The sequence below is a fragment of the Zalophus californianus genome, chromosome 4 (assembly GCF_009762305.2).
Source record: "Zalophus californianus isolate mZalCal1 chromosome 4, mZalCal1.pri.v2, whole genome shotgun sequence".
In the NCBI taxonomy this organism is placed as follows: Eukaryota; Metazoa; Chordata; class Mammalia; order Carnivora; family Otariidae; genus Zalophus; species Zalophus californianus.
In genome coordinates, this window is record NC_045598.1 from 886,557 (window position 1) to 901,675 (window position 15,119).

The window sequence follows — 15,119 nt, forward strand, 5'->3', positions numbered from 1 at the left end:
GTCGGTGAAGCGTCTGCCTTCGGCTCAGGTCATGATCCCAGGCGTCTCCTGGGATCGACCTGCTCAACGGGGAGTCTGCTCCCCAAATAAATAAATAAAATCTTTTTTAAAAAAAGTAAAGTTAAAACGTACACACCTCTGTATTACTTTCCCATTACTGCTGTAACAAGTGACCACAAACCCAGCGACTTAGCAGATTACCTTATGATTCTGATGGTCAGATTCTGAAATGAGTCTCACTGGGTTAAAATCCAGGTGTGAGCTAGGCCGCATTCCTTTCTGGAGGTCACCCACACTCTTTGGCTCAAGGCCCCATTCTCCCACTGTCAAATCCAGCATTGTGAGCTACCGTCCTATCCTGGGACCCTCTGACTCTCTCTCCCGCCTCCCGGTTCCACTTCAGACGGCCCTGTGGTTGCACTGGGCACACCTGGATAATCCAGGATCATCTCCCCAGCTCAAACCCCCAGTGAACAACCTGAACTCCCCTGCCATATCTTCTAACGTATTCCCGAGTTCCGAGGATTAGGTCATGGACACCTTTGGGGGGCATTATTCTGCCTCCTGTTCTGACTCCGTGGTTCCACTCCTGGGTGTGCGTCCTACAGACGCTCTTAGATGCTGTGGTAGTGTCCTGGGGTTACCACCGCCAGTGTGACACACTGGGTGTCTCAGGGCAACAGAAATGTATTCTCTCACACTTCCGGAGGCCGGGAATCTGCCATCAAGGTAGTGGCAGGGTCATGCTCCCCCTGAAGTGCGGGGCTAGAGGATGTTCCAGGCCTCCCTCCGAGGTTCTAACAGTCCCCTGGCTTGTGGCAGGCTAACTCCAACCTTCATATGATGTTCTCCCTGTGCACACATCTACGTCCAAATAAAGACACCTGTCATATGACCTCATCTTAATGGATGACGTCCCCAGTGACCCTATTGCCAAATGAGGTCGCATTCTGAGATCCTGGGGATTGGGGCTCAACCTATTATGTTTTCTCCTTGAAGAAACACAATTCAACGTATAACATGCTCAGGCATCGGGACACATAACGGGACCCCCCAGAGCGGCAATGCTCGGAAAGGCAGCAAGTCCGGAAACCCACAGCAGGATGGCAGCAGCCGCAGGATTCCTCCCCTGGAGTGCTCTGGGGAGCAGAATGGGAACGAGAATGATCCACCACCACGGGTCGTGCTGCGGGTGCACCAACATGCCTGACAGGGAAGAAGGTGCAAAAGCACATATACTGCCCTTGCCCTTTCCTCCACTTTCAGAGTAGGTGCCCCAGATGCAGCAGGTGAAGCAGGGTCCACAGCGGCCCAGAGGGGGGGTGTCGGGGCCTGACTGCCGAGGGGGATGCCAGCGTGGGGGAGTCGCAGCCCAGAGCTGGATGTCAGACCCGAGCAGGAGGAGGGCCGCCCTGTGGGGGGCATCAGAGCCCAAGCAGGGTGTGTGTGGGGGTGTCCACTGGGAGCCACCCAGCTCCAGCCTCGGAGGGATGACCCGGCCACATAGCTTCAAAGTATCTCCTGACAAAATACGTGTACGTTACAAAGAGAAAAAGTAACTTCCCAATGCAGACGTTGGCAGACACCGCTTTAATTCAGTGATCAAGGCGAACATCAGCGGTAATGTGAAAAATGGGCCACCGTGAACCACCTGACAGGGTGGAATGAGCAGAAAATGGTGCATAAATTCTGTGACTTTCCTGCCAAGGATGCATAATGCAAATCTTATCTTGGGGAAACATCAGACAAGCCCACACGGAACAGCTTTCTACAAACCCGCCTGCAGCCATCAAAGGTGCCCTCACGAAAGTCCAGGAAAGGCTGGAGAATGTTGTAGGCTGGAGATTAAAGAAACACAACGATCACAGAGTGCAATGCGTGATCCCAGACCGGGTCCTTTTGCTTTTGTGACTTTATGGGATCAACTGCCAAAACATGCTTAACTGGGGCCGAGGACCAGTGGTGGTGACACGTCCATGTGACTGTCCTGTGATGGCCATCCTGCGGTCACGCGGGAGAACGTCCCTGCACAGTGTGGCGCAGTCAGAATGCACCACGTAAGTGATTTATTCCCAAATGCTTCAGGAAAAGAAGCCTTTTGGTGCTGAACTTGCAACTTTTATGTAAACTTGGGGTTGTTTCAAAAATTAAAAAAGAATATATACAGTATTATTCCATTTATATGAAGTTTAAAAACCAGCGAAACTTAATTATGTTGTTTAGGAATGCATACACAGGAAGTATACCTGAAGAAAAGTAAGGAAATTAGAATCACAACAGCCAGTCCCGGTCCTGGGGGTGAGTGAGGTTGGCCTGCAGCAAGGGAGGGGAGGGTTGACCTTTGCGGTGTTGACATGGTTGTATTTCTTGACTTGGGTAGTTGCTACTGATGTTCTTTTTCTTTCTCTCTTTCTTGCTTTCCTTCCTTCATCCATCATCTAACTATCTATCTATCTATCTATCTATCTATCTATCTATCTATCTATCATCTCTATTATTTTTTTCCCTAAAACCAACCAGTGCGCTGTGTGCGTGGATGCGCGCGCGTCTACCTGCAGGGAGTACCTGTGAGGGAGCTCTCGGCGCCTGGCGGACCAGAGCGGGCCTGCTCAGTACCTGGCGCAGCACCTGGCTCAGCGCAGATGTTCAGGCAAGGCTGCGAGGAGAGGAGTAGCAGCTGATGGGAAAACACAGCACGGGCCCCTCCACTGCCCAAACTGGGTTAACCTTTGAAAAACCCAATGGGGGCGCCTGGGTGGCTCAGTCGGTTAAGCGTCTGCCTTCCGCTCAGGTCATGATCCCGGGGTCCTGCGATCCGGCCCCACATTGGGCTCCCTGCCCAGTGGGGAGCCTGCTTCTCTCTCTCCCTCTGCTGCTCCCCCCCCCCCGCTCGTGTTCTCTCTCTCTCTCTAATAAATAAATAAAATCTTTTAAAAAGTAAACTTAAAAAAGAAAGAAAAGCCCAGTGGGGAGGACTTGGGGAGGACTTCGGGCGCCCTGCCTCCCATGGGCCCACCAGCCCGGCTCCCCCCAGCCGGCGTGCAGAGCCGGCGCACGACCCCGAGGGGCGGCCGCCCCAGGGCGGGGACCCCGAAACCCACCGGGGGCGACACCCACTGCAGCAGGTGCCTGCCTAGCAGAACCTGGGCGGAGTGCGTTGAGCCGGGCCGGGGGCTCCGGGGCGGACGGACCCACCTCTCTGCAGTGGACGGGACGTCGCGGAGGCTCCTCCGGGGGCTCCCAGACAACCGCGTTGGCGGCGTTGGCGGCGGGCGGCTCCATGGCAACGGGCGGCTCCACGGGGCGGGGAAGCTCGCGCGCCGCACGCACCCCTGCTCGCGCGATGGTTCGGTCCGGCGCGCCCACCGCGCAGGCGCAGTGCGGCCGGGCAGAGGGTCCCGCAGGGGCTCCCGGGGCTCAGGGGACTCGGAAGGGCGCGGGGCCGTCGCCGGGGGGTTGGCCCAAGCAGGCTCAAGTTCAGATTGGTTGTCAACGCAAAAAAGTAGGTGTGCTCACATAAGATGGAGATTTCCCACTGCTGTTGTGAGATAGGAGAGCGGGCACGACGTGCGGGCTGCGCTGGGGCTGAACCGAACGTCCCCTTCCTCCCCACCGAGGCCCAGTGTCGCCGTTATTCCGTAGCCCCTGCCCTCCTCTCTCATTAGGCGACCTCCCTGGCCGCGGAGGGTGAGTTTGCCGCTCAGACGTGGGGCTGTGACGAAGGGCCCCTCCCACCAGGTCACGCGAGGACACGGGAGTGCGTGGGGCGCAGCCCTGCCCTTGCGGAGCGCCGCGCCTGCCCGCACGCTGCCTGCACCTGACTTGCAAGGTGGCTGGCCCTGCTATAGCCACGCGCTGGCTTTGACCCGTGCCTCCTGGTGCCACAGGGAGGTCCAGGAAGTGCTTTGGTTTTGTGCTGGGAAGACCATCCATCAGGATAGCCACCAAGCCTTGCAAAAAGCGCAGCAAAGGTGGGAACCGTGCCGGTTAGCCGGTGGCAGCACGCACCTCCGCGGTCATCAAGCGCTCGTGGTGTGCAGGTCTTCTCCCCGCTCGGAAGGCTGGACCTGAGGAGCAGAACTAAGGGCCCGTATGAGCCCACGATAGCTTCTCTAACAGAAATTGTACTTCTCCTCTCCCACCCCACCCGCACGACCAGGCTTCTTCCTTACCAGCTTTGCCTCTCTGGGCCTTTCCATATTAACCAACCATGCACTTTCCACTACAGAAGGGAAGGCTAGCAGAGGCCTGCAAACAGCCCCTTGTTCACCAGGAACAGCCGCCCAGCGGAGCAGCTGTGAAGACGTGACGACTGTTCCTATGCTCTGCCTGGCGTGATCTTCAAAACCTATTGTTAAGAAAAAAAAAAAGTTGTAGAACAATGTGTATGGTATCTTGCTAAGAAGGGACAGAGGCAATAAAAACATACATGTGTCTTTTCCTACGTTAAAAAGTAACATAAAAATAGTTCCCAAACAGGGTTAGGAAGGTGAGTTGCATGGAGAAATCAGATTTCTCTAAATGTGTTTGTCCCTTTGGCTATGGAACTGTGTGAATACAGAGCCAAAAATAAATCAGTCCCTAAAAATTGGAAACAAAATGAAGCCAAAGAACCTAACTGCATGTCAGGTTGGTGGCTTAACCTTACAGAAAAGAATTCAAGTGACTTTAAAACGCAACAATTTGATTGTACTTAACTAGTAAGGGCAAAAAGAGCTGTAAAGAAATCTCAAATTGTTTGCAGTAGTCCTGGTCTTAGTAGAAATATTGCTATTGCCCTTCTGGAATTGCATGAAGTGAGATACAGCAAATAAGTAGTATGGTAATATTAGGAACCAACATTTTCACCTTGAGAGAAGAGATAGAAATATAAAATAAGTTTAAAACCGTAATCTTGGGTGTGAATGGGAAATACTAGTATGAATTAATAGAATTTAAAAAAAATGTATTTCTGGGGTGCCTGGGTGGCTCAGTCGAGTAAGCCTCAGACTTGATTTCAGCTCGCATGATCTCAGGGTTGTGACGTTGAACCCCGGTCCAGCTTCGTGTTGCACGTGGAGCCTGCTTAGAATTCTCTCCCTCTCCCTCTGCCCTTCTGCCCCTGCTTGCATGCACACTCTCTCTCTATAAATAAATAAATAATAAAAAATTTATTTCTTAGCTCTGTCCACTGAAAAGGTCTAGAACTGTCCAATATGGTAGCCACTGGACGCATGGGGCCATTTCAATTTAAAATTAATTAAAATTAAATACTTGAACAGGTATTTTTACACCAGCGTTCACAGAAGCATTCATAATAGACAAAAGGTGGAAACAACCCAAATGTCCATCAGTGCAAGAATAGATAAACCAAATGCGATATATACATGCAATGGAATATTATCCAGCCTCAGAAAGGAATGAAATTCTGACACAGCATGCATGAACCTTGAAGACATTGTGCTAAGTGAAATGAGCCAGACACAAAAGAACAGATATTGTTTGATTTCACTTTTATGAAGTACATAGTGTAGTCAAATTCATAGAGACAGAAAGTGGAATGGTGGTTGCTAGGAGCTGGGGCTGGGTGTGAAATGGGGAGTTAGTATTTAATGGGACAGTTTCAGTTTGGGAAAATGGAAGGATTTTGGAGATGGGTGGTGGTGATGGATGCAAACAACATGAATGTAGGTAATGTTGCTGAACTATACACTTAAAAATGGTTAAAATGAGGGGCGCCTGGGTGGCTCAGTCAGTTAAGCATCTGCCTTCGGCTCAGGTCATGATCCCAGAATCCTGGGATCAAGCTCCATGATGGGCTCCCTGGTCAGTGGGGAGTCTGCTCCTCCCTCTGCCACTCCCCCTGCTTGTGCTCTCTCCTTCTCTCTCTCAAATAAATAACACCTTTTTAAAAAATGATTAAGATGGTAAAATTTATGCCATGTATATTTTACCACAATGAAGATACATCAATTAAATAAAATTTAAAATCCCATTCCTTGGAGCGCCTGGCTGGCTCAGGATGTGGAGCATGCAACTCTTGGTCTTGGGGTCATGAGTTCAAGCCCCATATTGGGTGTGGAGCCTACTTTAAATAAATAAATAAATAAATAAATAAATAAATAAATAAATAAATAAATAAAATTTAAAAAATGAATAAGATAAAGTTCCATTCCTTGGTTGCAGTAGCCACATTTCAAGTGTTCAGTAGCCCTGTGTTGCCATATTAGACAGCAGAGATATAAAAAGTGCCCATTTCTCTTGGGTTGCACTGGTCTAAAAACAATCACCAGTTCAGTAGCAGTGAGCACTCTTAGCTCCCAGCTTGTTGTCCCTGCTGCCATTCCTACAAAAAGAAACCACAGCTTCTTAGAAAAATGACTGATTTCAGATCTGAGGCAGAAAACACACAAGATGATCTTGGAGACTCTTCTCAACAGAAAGCAAGGAAATTATCAATGAGTCCAGCATTGTGTCAGAGGACTTGCTAGCCAATGTGGAGGTGCTCCTATTGGCCAAAGTAAGGACAATTTGAGTATCAAAAAAATAAATAAATATAGTGGATTGAAGCCCAGCAAATATGTTAACATCCATGAGTTCGTTTTAAAAATAAAATCCTCATTGATCACTTTTGAAGGATGCAAGAATACTACGTCACTATTCTGAAAACCGTTGCAGCTTCCGTGGAGAAGCTCTGCTCTGATCTCCCTTCAAGAAAGGTTTTGCATTTAGCCGAGAGGAGTGCAGCAGTGCCATAGTTGAGCTGAGTCACCTTTCTGGGTAGTTCCTGGTCAATGATTGAGCATATGGCAGGGGCTCTAGGTGGGCCATACCCACCAGCCCTAGGACTCCTGTAATGGACAGTCTCTGCTCCAGAGTTCCTCCACCCCCTTCCCTTGGGTTGGCCAAAACTTTGTCAGATTTGCGTTAGAGTTAGGTTCTCCCTGCCCAATTCTGCTTCTTCCCACTGTCCATCCACAGGCTTCAGATCAGTACTGCAGTCTGTGGGTTTCCTCAGCCCGATTTCATTTCACCCCCCTCCCATCTTTCACAGGCATGAGCCCCCAATAAATCTCTTGTATTTTGAATGCCATTTCATAGTCTGCTTACTGGAGGACACAAATTAACAGTTGGTAGCAGGAATGGTCTTAGACAGTAGATGGTAAGAGGGGGATTTGTAATTAGATCACTCACTGCCCAGCTGGCCATGAGTACCCCATCCTGGGTTCTATGTGGCGGCCCACTGATACAGTGTTCACCAGTAATAAGTTGGGAGAACAGTGGTTGGTACAGTGATTGACGAGAACGTGTGTTTGGGAGGACGAAGGAGATACATACAAGAACAGTACATCTCAGGGTCGTGAGATCGAGCCCTGTATCAGGCTTTGTGCTCAATGCCGAGTCTGCTTGAGATTCTTTATCCCTCTCCCTGTGCCCCTCCTGCTCACGCTCTCTTTCTCTCTCTCAAATAAATAAATACATCTCAAAAAAAAAAAAAAAAAGAACAGTACAATGATCTCCTCACCAACTGCTGACCCAACAAGAAGAGAGCGACCCTGCAGGTGGATGTTACTTCACTACCGCAGCAGGAGGAAGAAAGGCTTTCCTCATCTGCCCAGCAACAGTTCAGCCTAAGAGACAGCTACAACTTAGCCAATGAGAAACAGTCACAATTTAGCCAATGAGAGACAGCCACAACTTAGCCAATGAGAGACTGTCACAATTTAGCCAATGAGAGACTATAACAGCTCGGCCAATGAGAGACAGCTACAAGTTAGCCAATGAGAGACAGCCACAACTTAGCCCATGAGAGACAGCCAGACTGTCACAGCCCAGCCAATGAGAGACTGTCACAGCCCAGCCAATGAGAGAGACAGTCACAACTTAGCCAATGAGAGACTGTCACAATTTAGCTAATGGGAGACAGCCACAATTTAGCCAATGAGAGACTGTCACAGTCAGGCCAGTGAGAAGACATTACACTTCAAAGTCCTATTTTGCTCCAATGGACTTTTTGCTTATAACCACCTTTCCACTATAAAAAAGCCTTCCTTCCGTTTGGTTTCTGGACTTACTGGATGTTCTGCTGTGGCTTGCTTGTGTGGGTTGCCCTTCTCTTTTGTTCCCAAATAAACCCATCTTTTGCTGGTAAAATAACTGGAAGTTTTATTTTTAAGGCTAACGGGCTATATGCCAAAGGAGCTGCAAGAATTAGCAGCATGTATCGGCTGTGGAATGGATTTGGAGGGTGCGTGATCAAGGGGCCAAACCTGAGCCTATAAAAGGGAGAGCTTGTTGACGTGGGGCATTCTCTCAGGATATGGATTTAATACCCTGGCAAGGACCCCAGAGGATGTGAAATTTGCTGCCAAAGTGGTTGAAAATCTTCCAGGCTTGATGAAAACGATAAGCCCACAGATCCAAGAAGCTCAACAAACCTCAAGCAGAACAAATATAGGAAAATCACACCAGGGCACATAATAATCAAATTGGTGAGAATGAAAAATAAAGAAAAACTCTTTGAAACACTCAGAGAAAAGACACATTTCATACAGAGCAACAAAGAAATGTCAGTAATCTCTTTGAGAGAAACTATTCAAACCAGAGACCATGGAGCAAAAACTTGAAAACACTGAAAGAGAAAAAAGAAAAACAAAAGCCACTGATGATATGAACCTCTGTACTCAGAGAAAACAGCTTTAGAAAATGAGGGAATTTTACGGTATGTTAATTATATCTCAATAAAGTTGTTATTAAAAATTTTTATATGACGGCAAGCTTCTGCTTCTGACTGGGATGGAGTAACAGAGACAGATGTACTTTTCTGCCCGAAACAACTAAAAAACTGAACAAAATGCACATTTGCAAAATGACACCAACTGTCAGGTTATCGGACACCAGGGAAGTAAGGACAATGATCCCTGAGAGACGGGAACAAATTAGATGAGCCCTCTGAGAATCCCAGCTTATTGCCTGGAGAGTGCTCCCAGGCCACTTCTCAGGGAAGGGGGACCCAGGAGGAACATGAGCCATAAAGGAAAATTGACAACATGGATTTCATCAAGATTGAGAACTTTGGCTCTTGAGGAGTGACTAACTGTGAAGAAAAATGAATAGACAAGCCCCAGACTGGGAGAAAGGATTGGCAAAACATACATCCAAGGAAGGACTTCTATCTACACTGCACAAAGAAACTCTTACAACTCAAGAAGAAGGCCAACAATCTCATTTTAAAATATTGACAAAAGGGATGCCTGGGTGGCTCAGTTGGTTGAGTGTCCGACTCGGTTTCGGCTCAGGTCATGATCTCGGGTCATGAGTTCAAGCCCCACATCAGGCTCCACACTCGGCCAGGAGTCTGTTTCAGATTTTTCCCTGTGCCCCTCCCCCTGCTCTCTCTCTCAAATAAATAAATGAATCTTTAAAAGAAAAATATTGCCAAAAGATTTGAACAAGCACATAAAGAGGTGCTCAGTGTCATAAACCATTAAGAAAATGCACATTAGGGGCACCCAGGTGGCTCACTCATTAAGCATCTGCCTTCGGCTCAGGTCATGATCTCAGGGTCCTGGGATCGAGACCCGCATTGGGCTCCCTGCTCAGCAGGAAGCCTGCTTCTCCCTCTCCCACTCCCACTGCTTGTGTTCCCTCTCTTGCTGTGTCTCTCTCTGTCAAATAAATAAATAGTCTTTAAAAAAAAAAAAGAAAATGCACATTAAATCCGCCATGAGATGTCTATGCATAGTTACAAAAATGGCCCAAATTAAAGACTTATAAGCAAGTGTTGATAAGGAGGCAGAGCAACTTAAAATCTCATTCATCGCTGGTGGGAATACAAAATAGAACAGCCACACTGGGATACAGATTAGTAGTTTCCTATAAACATACATTCCCCTTAAAATCCCATAATCCTACAACTAGGTATTTATTCAAGGAAAATGAAAACCTGTGTCCACACAAAGACTTGTACTTGAGTGTTCAAAGCCGCCTGATTCCTAATAGACAATAACTGGGTACAGCCCAAATGTCCATCAGCAGGTGGGTTTGAGCAACTCGGGTATATTCATACAATGGAATGCTTCTCAGCAATAAAAAACTTCCTATCCATGCCGCCACATGAATGAATCTCAAATGTGTTATGCTAAGTGAAAGGGGTCTGACAGAAGATTACTGTATTAGTCATTCATCACTGTGTAACAAATGGCCATGAGACACAGCGGATCAAAACAACACACTTATCTCACAGCTTTTGTGGGTCAGGGTCAGGTCCCCAGTTCTGACTCTCGCAAAGCTGTAGCCAAGATATTGGCCAGGGCCACAGTCATCTTGAAGCTCAGCAGGGTCAGGCTGCACTCTCCAGCTCACTCTGGCTGTGGTGGGCGTCAGCTCCTTGCTGTCTGTCGGACCAAGGGCCAGTCTCCAACTCCTTGCCTGGTGAGCCTCTTGCTACATCAGTTCTCAATATGGCCGCTGGCTCGTCAAGGTGAGCAAGTAGAGAGCCAGCAAGACCTAAGTCACAGTCTTTTACAAGCTGACCCTGGATATGATGTCTTGTCACTTTTGAGGTATCGTTGAAACAAGTCACTAGGTCCAGACCCCACGCCAGGGAATGCCCAATACCAGGAGGCAGGGGTCACTGGGAGCCATCGTAGAAGGCTGCCCACACCAACTTCACACTGTGGGATTCCATTTATATTATAGTTTAGAAAAGCAAACCTAAAGTGACAGGATGCAGATGCTTGAGGTTACTAGGGACCAGGCCTGGGGAGGAGATTGACCGCAAAGACGGTAGAAATGGGTAATGTTGGCTGTAGCCCATTAAACCTGTGAAATTGTATACTTAAAATTGGTGAACTTTATTGTATATAAATTATATGTCAACAAAGCTGATATAGAGTGAAATAAAATAAAATAAAACCTAGATCCAGACCGCAACCTAAAAGGCCGTTCATGACCTAACCTGAACCCCGCCTGCCTTACTCTGCTTCCCTCTCTCACTCCCTGTGTCAGAGCAAGTTGGAGAGTGCACCCTGACCACACAGGCCTGGCTTTGCCTCTTTTTGAACTTGCTGGTTCATCCCAGGCTCAGGACTTTTGCACTTTCTTTCTTTTAAAAAATATTTTTAAAAAAATTTATTTTATTTTATTTTTTAAGATTTTATTTCTTTGACAGAAAAAGACACAGCGAGAGAGGGAACACAAGCAGGGGGAGTGGGAGAGGGAGAAGCAGGCTTCCTGTGGAGCAGGGAGCCCGATGCAGGGCTGATCCCAGGACCCTGGGATCGTGACCTGAGCCGAAGGCAGATGCTTAATGACTGAGCCACCCAGGCGCCCCTTAAAATTTTTTTAAATAATCTCCACACTCAACGTGGGGCTCAAGCTCACAACCCAAAGACCAAGAGTCACATGTTCTTCCGACTGAGCCAGCCAGGTGCCCCAGGACCTTTGCACTTTCTGTTCTCTCTCTGAAACACTTACCTGGGTCTTGATGTGGCTAGCTTTTTCTCCAGGAGGGATAGGATATAATTCAAGTTTCAGATCAAATATTACCTTATAGTGAGGTCTTTCCTGACTACCCTGTCTAAGCGCCTCCCCACCCAGCACAATTACTCTATTATTTTATCTTGCTTACATTCCTTCACAGCCTGTATTTCATCTGAAATGATGGTTTGTTTACTCACTGATTGTCCATCTTCCCCTTTCTAGAAGGTGAGCTCAGTGGGGATGGGCACCTTTTATATCTTCTTCACACCCAATGTCTAGATCATTACTTGGCATGTAGTAGGATGAGTAATCCATTAATATTTGTTAAATGAATATTGATCTGTGTGGGGGCTTTTCTTGGGGAAGTTTAATAAAGGTAATCAAATGTCAAGTATGAAAAAGATCACTGTTTTTATTTGTCCAACATCCTGCCCACAGGATCAGCATCGAGGACCAGAGAGAGAAGAGGGAAGCCGGCATCCTCCTGTCACAGAGTTTGGGGAGTAGCCTCATGCCGGCTGGTGGCGGAAACCCCTCTCCCCAGAGGCTCCCTGAGAGTTGATTCAGCCCCAGCTCTATCCAAAGTAGAATGTTTTCCTCATTTGACTGACAGCCTTTTTGTGAGGAATGTTAATTTGTGTTTACTGTTTTCTTTCACGTGAAAGAATTCAAATCACTACTTTAAAAAACATAAAATAGGAGAATAGAATTCTGGCTTCTCCACGTTAAACATGACCAATTGTACTGGAATGTCTATTTGACTCGCGTAGAAACAACTCTCTCGGAGTGGTCAAGTCTGATGTTTATCGGTTCTCAGGGCCTGGATTCCTGAGAACAGCATGGCAGTAAGCCTCACTTCCTGTGAGCCCGCCTTCGCCCTCCGTCTAAGTAGACAGACAACCTCAGCCCGCTGTAAGTGCTTTGCGTTTGATCCTTTCTGCCAAGTTCCCTCTGCTTCTCAAATGAATGGATTCCATCTGAAAATCACAGCATTAATAATTACAGCCTAAGCTCAAGAAAATTCTTCCGTGTCACTGCCATTTCTCTCCCCAGGAAAATAATAAAGCAACCTCACAAATATATCAGGCAGGGATTTTAAATTTAGCTAGTGCTGCTTCCCCTCCCGGATCCCTATGACTCACCTCTACCTCCTGGGTCCCATCCTGCTGCTGGGATGGATGCGGGCCAGCTCCCCGCCCAAGCCTCAGACTTGGTGCCATCCCTTCCCATTTGCTGTGAGCACCGGGCAAAGCGATTACCCAAAAGGTAAATAATACGAAAAAGGCTGCAGGCTGATGATTTCAAGACTCTAACAGACCAGCAGAACATACTTTTCTAGTTTTTCCAGATGCATCTTCAGGCTGCTGAGCCTGGTCCCAGGGAAGTGCTGCCGGCGACTCCCAGGGGCTAACCAAGGGGGCAGAGTTTCCAAACCTTCCAGGGCCAAATGCATGATTGTCCTGCTCAGGGCCACAGGGGAAAGCATAAGCCTCCCTGCACTAAACAGGAGAAACAGTGCTGTCACTGGCCCAAGCTTGGAACCAGAGGACTCTGCACGGATCCTGCCTGACGGAGAAGCCACCATGTCAAATAAGCCAATAGGGACACCATGGACGAGTTAAGTCGACGCAAGGGGACCAGATGCCTTAGGTTCGAAATTTGAGTTTCTTTCTCATCCTCATTCCCCTGGTCTGGTACCGGGCCTCCTGTTCTGTACTCTTAGTGGTACCAAAAAAGGGGCTAGGGTTGTCCAGGTGTCTAGACAAAGAGCACAGATCTCATCTGAGACGGAGAGCCTTCCACTGCAGAGACCCTTCTTCTTAGGGATTTTGAAAGTCTCACCAAAGTCCTGCTTGAAGGGTGGGTTCTCCCTCTCCCCTCAAAAAGTAACAGGCATGGGATTAGCATGGGGAACAACCTACAATGTTTTCCAGAGAAGGGAGGTGGCTTGCCCCAAATCTCTGAGTGGGGGAGCATTTCCCAGATCCTCAAAGGGAGGGGGAGAAGTGGGCCAGTTCCCTTTCACAGGCGCGGATGCTCCTGTGTCCTGGGGCTCGCTCCGGCCCAGCCAGCGGCCAGCCACCCAGAACCAAGGGCCTGGTTTCCTGATCTTTGCTGGGGCCACCCAGAATTGGCTCTCTCTGTTCTGGGGCAGCTGGAGCTTGTCTGAACGGGATCAAAGATGAAAAAGGGGACACTGCCTGGTTATGTCCAGAAGTGGCCACAAACTAATTTGAAAAACTTGAAGAAGGAATAATGAAAACCCCATTCTTCAGATCCAGACAAACCCATTAGGGACAACATAGACCTGAAATGGAGCTTGCAGATTCTGGGGAAGAAAGTAAAGGATCTCGACTGAAGGTCATGGAACATCCTGATTATCCCGGCAGAAAACTTCGCCAGGTGCGCGGATTGCAGGTCGGCTGTGTGAGCAGGTGACTTCTTTACCTCTTTGTCTCTTTGTGGTTTTTGAAACCGTGCTTGCCTCCAGGGCTTGAGGAAGAAGAGGCAAGTTGATGCCACCAAATAACCAGAGCTATGGCTAGGATACCTGTCCAGAATCCTTCTGCAGTGAAAGTTTAAGGTTGATTTTATGCCCCAGGTAATAAGAGGCAAGTGAAGAAAACAGCAGCAGACTCTGGTTTGCCCTGAACTAATTGAGTCAAGTGATTCAAGGTCAATGCTATTTCTCAGAGGCTGTCAGCACCTGGACCTTCTCAAATACCCAAAGGAGAGTGACAGTGAGCACAGCATGGCTGCCTGGACCAGCACAGAGATCAGAGCTTGGGACTGAAAGACAGAAGCTCCAGAGCAGTAAAGGGGCTGCTGACCATGCTCGTTTTGCTGGCTTTTGGAGACTCTAAGCCCGTGTGTTTTCCTATATTTATTAAGCACCCATTATATGCTAGAGGCTTAGACATGAGGGACACTGAAGAAGCAGGCAGGCAAGATCCCTGCTCCAGCAGGGAATGATAACAATCCTGGTGGACACTCACGGCTCTCACTCTGTGCAAGGACAGGCTCAGGGCACTTGTTGAAGGATTAATTCCTCACTCTCCCAAAAACGCGTGCAGAAGGACCCACAGGAAAGAGGCCCTGAGGCCCTGAGACTTGTCCAGAGTACATGCACATACACGCAGTGTGGGAACACGCTGAGATCAGTGCTTCCATACCCAAAAGGGGCTGGGAGGACCCTCCAAAGGAGGCATTTACACTGACATCTGCCTGGCTTTCTTAGCACCCATTCCTGGCTTTAGGAAAGAAAGCTGGGAGCCAGCCCCATCCTTGGATACTTGGCATTCAACATTGGGTTGGAAATTCCCAGCAGCAAAGCCCTTTCTACCTGCCCCTGCTCTAGCCAATGTCCTCGGTCTTACAAGGAGGCTTAACCCACTCCAGAACAAGTTCGTCCATTTTTAGGTGTTTTCATGAGAATTCACTTTCTATTGTCAGCTGATGTCAAGTCCAGAAGTGAATAAATGAGACCAAACAAGGATAAAAGTGTTTTGAGGGAAACTGCGCAGAACTTCATATTGAAAAGAATTCAAATAGAAAATGCTCAAGGCCTTGACATTCTTAGATCTTTGTGGGGGTGCGGAGCATGGATGTCACCGTTGTTACAGCCCAGCCATCCGCAGTGCCCTTCAAAGGGGTGT

The 15,119-nt window shown here is 48.1% G+C and overlaps 1 protein-coding gene across 7 annotated transcripts in view; it reads right to left on the bottom strand.

The window, feature by feature from the left end:
* CFAP74 (cilia and flagella associated protein 74) overlaps positions 1 to 7,582 on the bottom strand; it is a 72,167-nt gene extending 64,585 nt beyond the window's left edge. For 4 of the 7 annotated variants that reach the window (XM_027582362.2, XM_027582378.2, XM_027582371.2 and 1 more), the window contains exon 1: positions 3,196 to 5,087. The gene's annotated coding sequence lies outside the window, so the exon portion shown is untranslated. Of the gene's footprint in view, positions 1 to 2,565; positions 2,657 to 3,195; positions 5,088 to 7,504 lie in introns of those variants that run through there. The other 3 variants (XM_027582317.2, XM_027582336.2, XM_027582327.2) reach the window with 3 other exon arrangements.
* Positions 7,583 to 15,119: the final 7,537 nt, after the last annotated feature.